Consider the following 10,327-nt stretch of genomic DNA (forward strand, 5'->3'; position numbering starts at 1 on the left):
AAAGATATGGAAACAGATTAGGTCGTATCTCAAGGTACCTGATACGTATTTGAACAGTCCAATATGTAACAATCACGCATTCATACCGGGTATACAAGATGGAGCTTTTTCCCGATGGAAACAGAAGGGTCTAGCGACCATGCAGGATTTGTATGTTGACAGTAGTTTTGGATCATTCACTCAAATTAAACATAAGTACGACCTTCCACCCAGCGACTTCTTTAGATATTTACAGGTCAGGGATTTCGCTAGGAGACATCTCCCTAACTTTGAAAGGATCAATATCCATTCAGTTGTTAAAAGCATAAACAAACACAACCCAATAGACCGGGGGGCAATCTCTTACTATTACACTATTCTGTCAAGTGAGGACAACACAAATACAGACAAACTCAAAGAGGAATGGGAAAGGGAAAGGGAGATGTCTATCCCGATATCTGGGGAAACCTGGGGGGAATGTCTTAGAAATGTTAGTAGATGTTCCATAAATGTCAGGCATATGTTAATCCAATTCAAGGTCATGCATAGACTGCATTATACAAAATCAAGATTACATAAGATGTATCCAGCTGAATCTCCTATATGTGATAAATGTAAGAAATATGAAGGTACACTACTTCACTCTCTGTGGTCATGTCCAAAAATTCAGCCATTCTGGGAGAAAATATATGACTTTGTGTCTGGAGCGTATGACATCTCTCTGAAGCCAGATCCATTAATAAGTGTTTTGGGGGCCACGCTTAATGAGGGTGATAAATTTCAATCACAAGCAGTTTTATTTATTATGGTATTGGCAAAAAAGGCTATTCTTAAGATGTGGAAAGAGGAGTTTGCGCCCTCTTTTGAGATGTGGCTTAGAGAACTGAACAGTGTATTATATCTGGAAGAGCTCAGATATCATTTAAACATGAAGCCTGAGTTATTTGTGAAAATTTGGAACCCGATTAAAACTTTTATGACTAGCAGGGCTTGCTAATCTTATAACCTATCAGGTGTTTCTGTTTTCCTAATGTAGACTTGCCTTGCTCATGTTAACATTCTTCTATTTTTGCCTGAGTCCTATGTGCATAAGTGTCTTTTCTTCGTAAGCACCACCAACATGATATGTCTGACATCCAAAGATCAAAAAGCCTTTTTTCTTTTTTCTTTTTGTTTGTTTGTTTTTCTGTTTTGTTGTTTTTGGTTTAACTTACAAGTTAGAAGTAATTGTTTTGTATAGCAGGGGGTTACGAGATGTCCTCTTTTTGCCTGTAGCTTCCCCTTTTCCTTGATAATCCATTTATACTTAGACAGTTAGAAGATGACTGTACTAAGTTGGGGAGGGGGGGCATTCTGTTTAAATTAAGCCAACATCTGAGTATTGTCAGTTAACTTTGGGTATGGCTGGTGAAATAACATTATTCGAACCACAAATCATAGGGCTGACTGTACGAATGTTTACCCTGCTGCGAATGTATGTATAAATGTTTGTTTACTTTCTGTGGAAAAAACAATAAACACATGTTTGAAAAAAAAAAAAAAAAAAAAAAAAAAAAATTAATGTGTGCATGTGCAACAGATAGAGAATTCATATCGTCTTTCAGGTATGCATTTGCAGCTTTATGTCTCAATCTTTCTCTCTCTCTCGCACACACGTGCATGGGCATTGCCCATGGAGGTGGGACAAGTCCCATCCACTTTTTAAAATGATAGTTTGGAGCCCTCCATTTTAACAATGTCACGCATGTGTATGCGCAGGCTGTCAAACTCAATAGAATAGAATATATTGGGCTTCAAATGAACAGTACATTTACTGTATGTTACAGTACGCTATTTAGTGTGAGGTGAGGTGTATGTCACATGTGTATGTGTGTGTGGGTATGTGTATATGTGTGTGCGTACACATGTATGCACAGCTCAAGAGACTGTACAAATTATATTGTGCTGCGTTCACAAGTCAGAGAATTCGTATTGTCTTGCAGGTCTACAGTAACTCTTATCTGCATATGCTGGTGTGTGCGCATGTGTGAATAAGTGATTTTTTCAGCTGCTCCAGGTAATTCTGAACCCTGAAGGCAGGTTGGTCGACTGAGCTTGGTAGATTGTAGAATGTAGACTCAATGGGAGGAGGCTGTTAATGGTGCAATGTTGGTTTCCTGAACAAACATAGAAAGGACAGAGAAAAGAGTTATAACTAATTACATATGGGAGGAGGGACTGGCAATCTTACAAATAGCTGATTTCACAAAAACTTGTGTTTTCCTTTCTGTTCCCTTGTGTTCCCTCAGTGACATTCTGCTTATTTGTACTGGCTCATAGGAGCTCCAGTAAAATGTGGTTTGATTCAAGCAGCCAGTAATATTCTTTAGGTGGGACACTATTTTTATTTTTATGTATTTATTTATTGTTTACATCAGTTTATATAAATAATGTAATAAATGATTTAGAAGTTACAGTCCAACATAACTATATAACAATATAATAAAATATCTTAATTAAGTCTACAGGGTAAAATGCAGCATGTAATTCAGTTGTACGGTTTTTAATTTGACCTCGTTGATATCAGCCTCAGTTTACTGTTAACTTTCCTATAGCCACATTAGAGGTGAATTTACTTAATTCAAATACAATACCAATTTTTCTTACTGCTGCTGCTTCAGATTGAAAGTGTTCAACTAGTGAAATATATGCTGATTTTTATAGTAAAACAGCAACAGGAAATGCATTGTATTTGTCACCATAGTTGCCACCAAAAGTGATAGTTGATTATAAATGTGTCTAAAATGAATTAGTAGGTTTCCTTAAAATGCAGTCAGTTTTGTTGGTTGTTCTGAAAACAGATACCCAGTTGCCTGTTTTAGCTGCCCAGTAAGTGTTTGCTGTATAATTAAATTGCACTCGCCAAATTAACCAGGACTGAAATCTTAAGGATTGCAACATAGCACATTTTTCCTTGCACATTGTTCCATATGATGAATGTTTGAACTTCATGTGCAGAATGATGTATGAGTTAGATGGCTGTTTTCACATTCATTTGCTGAAGGATGATGAAGTTTGTCTGTACTCACCCTAAAAATTTCCAATTTGTGATATCATAAATTAGTTAGTACTGAGTGGTGGTCCAGTATGCAATAAACACAGGTGTGATGTGAAAATGTGAAGTCGTCAGTACATTGAGCACAAAGTTTTCAGTGAAATGGAGACATGTGTTCAACAGTTAAGTATTTCAGAATTTTTATAAGGTATTCTGACTTTCTTACGGACTATTTTTGTATGTCTTGAAATATGTCTGGAAGGGACCTTTAACTACTATCTCCTCACATTCAGTCTTCTTCAGGGAGGATAAATGCATACTTGCACTTCCAAAAATATATTTTCTTTATCAAATACTCCTAGTTTAACAGCAGAAAACATTGTCTTTTCAATTCCATTTCTTTTCAGATACGTGCAACATTTAGAAAAACAGCCTGACCACACTTCATGGTGTTGGAGATGTACCCCTACCACTATCAGATTCAGTGAATATCCTCCTAAGTCTGCGACATTACAATTAAAGTAGTGAGTCTTTATGGGTTTCATACCATTCCACAGTAAGGTCCAACAGGCAGTGAGGAGCCCATCATACAGCTTCAAAAAGTGTTGACAATCTCCATGGTCATCCTCACTGATTTGGGTAACGGTGACAGTCACCACCCTCTCTAGGTGCCATGGAGACATGTCACAGTGGGTATTTAAATGTGATTTAAATGTGTTTTCAATGTGGGTTCAAATGTAACTTTATACAGTGTATTTCTTTCTCTTTGCCACAAGAGGGAGTATTCACCAAGGTGAGCGCTTGTAGATGAAACTAGTAATGTGTGTTACCTTTTGACAACTCATTCCTAAGACCTCTTCTGATGTCATTTGGGCAAATGATGCAGTAAATGATCATCACATGTAAATTTCTCATATGTTATATGTGTAAGGGTGAATTGTCCATTTTTTTCATGTGAAGATAACTGTGAAGAAGAAACTATGGTGCAATGGAGTCACAAATATCACTGGCAGAGATGTTTTCAGGACTTTCATTCTGAAGAGGAACTGCCTTTAAGAATTGCAAATACTATCTCTTGAAGAATTGGCCTGTTAAATGTTGTGTAATTGTTTTTTATTATATGCTCTACTATTTCATACTTATCTATTGTTCTTTATTCTTCTTATTGATGCTCTTCCATTACTGTCTACTTGCTGCTGTAACACTGCAAATTTCCCCATTGTGGGACTAATAAAGAAATATCTTATCTTATCTTATTTTGACCCACAACATCTATGACATTGTAGTAATGGAGCTGAGTGTGATTTTTAATAAAAATGCTGTGATTTTAAATTGATTCTAAAATTAAGTCTGATTTTTTAACTGAAAGAATATATTACTGCCAACAGGACTCATGTGCACAATACAGACAGAATCATAGTCATAATCCTGTTTCATAAGGTGGCAGTCAATTATATAGATAGATGGATAGATAGAGAGAGAGATAGATAGATAGATAGATAGATGTAAGAGTTCTGTCTTTTGTGGTCTGTGTGCATGTGTATGTGTGAATTTTAATAATAATAATAATAATAATAACAATAATGCATTTTATTTAAAGGCGCCTTTCAAAGCACTCAAGGACACCTTACAAGGCACATATAACACAACAACAGTACATCAAACAATACAAATCAGGTGACATTTAGTGCACGTAGATGTGATTAAGTTCAGAGAGATATGATGGTGCCAGGTTGTGACGGATCTTGAATGTGAGGAGTAGAATCTTAAAGTCAATGGGGGATTTGATCGGGAGCCAGTGAAATTGCTGCAGGGCAGGAGTGATGTGTTCAATAAAGGGAGTTCTGGTTATGATACGAGCGGCTGCGTTCTGTACAAGTTGGAGTTTGTGGAGAGATTTCCGCGGAAGACCAAAGAGGAGAGAGTTACAGTAGTCCAGACGGGATGTGATCAGGGTGTTTACCAGGATAGCGGTGCAGGTTGGTGAAAGTGAGGGATGGAGACGATTGATGTTACGTAGATGGAAGTATGCAGACCGAGTAACACTATTGATGTGGGCTTCAAAAGATAGCGTGCTGTCCAGGATGACACCCAGGCTCTTTACTTGGGGGGATGAAGGAACAGTGGAATTGTCGATGGACATGGAGAAAGTGTTGAGTGTTGCTAAGGTTGATCTGGTACCGATGAGGAGGACCTCAGTTTTTTCGCCGTTAAGTTTAAGAAAATTTTGTGAGCGCCATGATTTAATTTCCAGTAAGCAGTCGGATAGAGCTGTGGGTGGCAGAGTGGAAGTAGGCTTAGTGGAAAGATAGAGTTGGGTATCATCAGCGTAACAGTGGAATTGTATGTCAAATTTCCTGAGAATGAGACCAAGACGCAGAAGATAAATAATGAACAGGAGGGGACCAAGGACAGAGCCCTGGGGAACACCACTAGAGACTGGAGAGGAGCCGGATCTCAGGTTCTTGATTTGAACAAACTGTGTGAACCAAGCCAGTGGGATGTCAGTGATTCCAATGGAGGCTAATCTGTCCAGGAGGATGTCATGAGAAACGGTGTCAAAGGCTTCACTCAGGTCGAGGAGAACCAGAATGGATAGAAGTCCAGAGTCAGATGCCATCAGGAGGTCGTTTGTGATTTTCACTAGGGCTGTCTCAGTGCTGTGGAGGGGACGGAAGCCTGACTGAAATTGTTCATAGAGGTTGTTGTCAGACAGATGGATGTGGACCTAGGCTGCAACCGTTCTTTCTAGTATTTTGGAGAGAAATGGCAAGTTAGAGATGGGACGGAAGTTGTTCAAGTCATTTGGATCGGCGCCAGGTTTCTTGAGTGTTGGTGTTATTGCAGCAGTCTTTAGTGATGATGGAACAACACCAGAAGTCAGTGAGGAATGAATGATGTCAGTTATTAACGCGGACAGGGCAGGTAGGCAGCTTTTGACCAGGTGGGTAGGTAGTGGCTCTAACTGGCAGGTAGATGACTTGGATTTATGAATGAGACTACTTATTTCAGAGACAGTTGGCAGTATGAAACTGGTGAGCGGAGAGCTAGAGGAAGATGTAGGCCAAGAGTGCAGAGAGGATGCAGAGTTTTTAGTAGCAGTCAGTGTCTGGTGGATATTTTCAATTTTGGCATTGAAGAAGGTCATGAAGGTATCACACTGTGTAACTGTGAGCAGATGAGGTGGTAGAGCATCAGGTGGTTTCAGAATGTTGTTGAGAGTTGAGAATAGGGCTCTAGTGTTCCCAGCTGTCCTGATTAAGGTTGTGTAGTATGTGGTCTTGGCTGAGGAAAGAGCATCCTTGTATTGGAGTATGTGGTTATAGTACATTTCTTTGTGAACTGCAAGGCCGGTTTTAATATAAAGGCGCTCCAAACGACGGCCTTTAGTTTTGAGCTGGCGTAGGGCTGGTGTAAACCAAGGAGCGGAGTGGGTAAAAGAAACAGACCTATTTTTCAGAGGTGCAAGAGTATTTAGCAGTCCATGAAGTCCATCATTGTAGTGGGATACCAGTTCATCTGTGGTGGATAAATTTTCTCTGCTGGGTAGGTCATCAATACCATTGGAGAGAGCCAACAAGTCAATATGTTTAATGTTTCGGAATGTGATAGAGAGATGCATAATAGTCTTGGATAATCTTAGATTGATGTTGCAGGATATTAACTTGTGGTCTGAGATAGGCAGATCTGAGGCACAGCAGTTATGAGGGATTACACCAGAGCAGCAGATTAGGTCAAGAATGTGTCCCTTGGAGTGTGTTGGAAAGTCAATATATTGCTGTATTCTGAAGCTGTCAAGGCATGAAGTAAAGTCCCTTGTAAAAGCATTGTTGATGTTATCCAAGTGAATGTTAAAATCACCCAGCAATAGTAGATTTGGGGACACAGAACATAAGGTTGTTAAGAAGGCAGAGAATTCCTGCAGGAAGGCATTGTTCGGCTTGGGTGGACGATAAACAGTGGCGAGGATGGTAGGAGTTGGGCCCTTGATTTGGAGAGCAATGGACTCAAATGAAGGGTACACAGGTACGGTAATAGAGGACACTTTCCACTTTTCACTGTAGAGTATTGCCAGGCCGTCCCCTCTACCAGAGAAACGGGGTTGTGATGTGTAGACAAACCCAGGAGGAACGGTTTGATTAAGGTGTCAGAAGTCATTGGGCTGCTGCCATGTCTCAGTCAAACAAAAGAAATCAAACTTACGCTCATTCAGGAGATCGTATAGCAGGTCCCTTGTTAGTCAGCGAACAGATGTTAAATAACCCAAAGGTTAAATTGCTGATGTGAGGTTTGGGGTTAACTGACCTGGCTGGATTAACTAGGACACTGTGATCAACAGTTCGTCTGCACCTGTGCCTTAATAATCATTTAGCCTCATAAAATTAATCTGGGTCACTCACATAATGACCTTTGACCTGAGAACATCATTGACATGCTCTTACTGTAGTAATGGAGCTCAGTGTGATTTTGTATTGCTTAAAGAAAATGCTGTGATTTTAATTGATTCTAAAATGATGAAGGTGATAGATAAATAGATGTAAGGGTTCTGTGTGTGCTGTTTTAGTAGACGGATGCTTTTCATTTCTAATTTCTCGTAATCTTTTCATATTAATTGAGTAAAAGATCTTCCAAATCAACCATCACTACAGTACTGTTGCTTCATTGTCCCATATGTGACCTACTATGTAGAAGTGTGGAGGAACACATAGAAAACAAACACAGATCCAACATCTTCACCCTGTAAAAAAAAATAAAATGCCATAAGAATTATGGCACTAAAGTAAAAGCACTAAAGTTCAAGGATCTGGTTTTACTTCAAAACTCTTTATAATATCCAAGGGTTGTTTTAAATGATTTGGTACAGCGTGTCTTTTTGACTTGTTTATTTGAATGTGTTTTGGCTTTGATTTGATCATTGAATGGTTAATTTACTGTTATTTCTATTTTGGTATGTGTCCTTGTCTATATATTCTACTTTATGAATGAATAAACGAAATAAGAACCTCTGGTTTTCAGCGCTTCAGCAGCATCCCTGAATGCCTTATACAGAGTGGCCAGACAGCGACACTCAGTGGCGAATTGGAGCAACTGCAGCTAGTTTCTATACTTCTGAGCTTCACTGTTTTCAGCTCACTCCTGATTTTTATGAACTTTTAAACTGTCCGCAGCAAGATGAGCTGTAAATGTGTGTTATTAATGTTGTATATTTCAGTGAGAAGTTGAGTAACGCATTAAAAGATGTATTGTTGAGATTTTATTTGACAGTCTATGGAGACTGTTGAAATAAAGCAGCTCTGTACACAAACTGCTCAACAGTGAACAGACACAGTGGAGGAAATGGTAAGTTTAGGTGAATTTTTTTATTTGAAAAGTGACTGTGTAATGCTTGAAATGTCTCCAACTGGCTGCTGTACTGCTACTGACACATACAGACACAAACGGAAAGTGTTTTGAGCCACAGAAACAATAAAGACAGGAAACATGTTTTTAGGAGGTTTTATTGTAGGCTTTTTTTTTGCTGTTTTTATTAGTTTATTAAAGATATTTGCTTGTGTTAAGTGAGACACTCCATATGCTCTGTAAAGCAACGCTACCGCCACTGAGGTTCACTGTTCACGCTTCACGAATTTGCGTCATCCTTGCACCTCTGTCGTGCACGTCTTCTCTGTCCCTCAGACTTTTGACAAAGCTATCTGCTGTCCGTGATCATGTTGAGCTCAGCCAATCAAGTTGCTGTATCTGCAAATCTGAAACTGAGATTTAAGGTGAGTACAGACAAACTTTCATCCTTCAGCAAATTAATGTGAAAACAGCCATCTAACTCATACATCATTCTGCACATGAAGTTCAAACAGTCATAATATGGAACAATGTGCAAGGAGATTGTAATCCTTAAGATTTCAGTCCTGGTTAATTTGGCAAGTGCAATTTAATAATACAGCAAACACTTATCAGGCAGCTAAAACAGGCAACTGGGTATCTGTTTGCAGAACAACCAACAAAACTGACCGCATTTTAAGGAAGCCTGTCAAAAATGATTATTTCAGACAGCCTTTCTAGCACTTCTGTTAAGAGAATGACCTTTTATTGCTTAATTTGTCTTTTCTCAGCAAGTTCATTCAAATGCCCACTGAATCACTTATTCTTTCTGAAAATACACAAAAATCCTACATAATGCAGAACTGTTTCTGTTTAGAAAACAGCCTTTATTGCTTAACACACATAGATGTATGTCTGTGTGTGGCAGACCTTCACACACACACACGACCACAGAAGACAGAACCCTTACATCTATCTATCTATCTATCTATCTATCATTGACTGCCACCTGATGAAGCAGGATGATTATGTTTCTGTCTGTATTGTGCACGTGACTTCTGTTGACAGTAACATGTTCTTTCAGTTAAAAAATCAGACTTCATTTTAGAATCAATTTAAAATCACAGCAGTTTTATTCAGCAATGCAAACTCACATTCAATAAGAGCATGTCATAGATGTTCCTGGGTCTAAATAAGATAAGATAAGATATTTCTTTATTAGTCCCACAATGGGGAATTTGCAGTGTTACAGCAGCAAGTAGACAGTAATGGAAGAGCATCAATAAGAAAGAATAAAGAACATATAGTTAATTACGAATAGTAGAGCATATAATAATAAACAATTACACAATATTTAACAGGCCAATTCTTCAAGAGATAGTATTAGCAATTCTAATTGGCAGTTCCTTTTCAGAATGAAAGTCCTGAAAACATACCTGTCAGTGATATTTGTGACTCCATTGCACCATAGTTTTCCATTATGGAACAGTTTTTTATGCTTATGGTTTTGGATTTAAGTTTGCAGTTTCAAGTTTTGATTTAAGTTTGGTTTAAATTTGTTTTTGTTGTTGTTCACTTACACTAACCACAATTTTTAATTTGCAATTCTATAAAGTCAAGAATTAACAAGAGAGAGATCATTAGATAAATATATGGTCAGAAATTCAGCAGAGGTTATGATAGGATGAGGATTTCTCTTTCATTTAAATCAAATGTTTATTCTTCACAATCATCGTCACATGAAAAAAATGCACAATTCACCCTTTCACATATAACATATGAGAAATTTACATGTGGATTACCATCAATCAATCAATCAATCTTTATTTGTATAGCGCCAAATCACAAAAAAGTTATCTCAAGGCACTTTACACATAGAGCAGGTCTAAACCGAACTCTTCAGGTTTTAACTTTAAAGAGACCCAACATTCCCACATGAGCAACAGTGCCGAGAAAAAACTCCCTTTTAACAGGAAGAAACCTCAGGCAGAACCA

The sequence above is a fragment of the Scomber japonicus genome, chromosome 16 (genome assembly GCF_027409825.1).
Source record: "Scomber japonicus isolate fScoJap1 chromosome 16, fScoJap1.pri, whole genome shotgun sequence".
In the NCBI taxonomy this organism is placed as follows: Eukaryota; Metazoa; Chordata; class Actinopteri; order Scombriformes; family Scombridae; genus Scomber; species Scomber japonicus.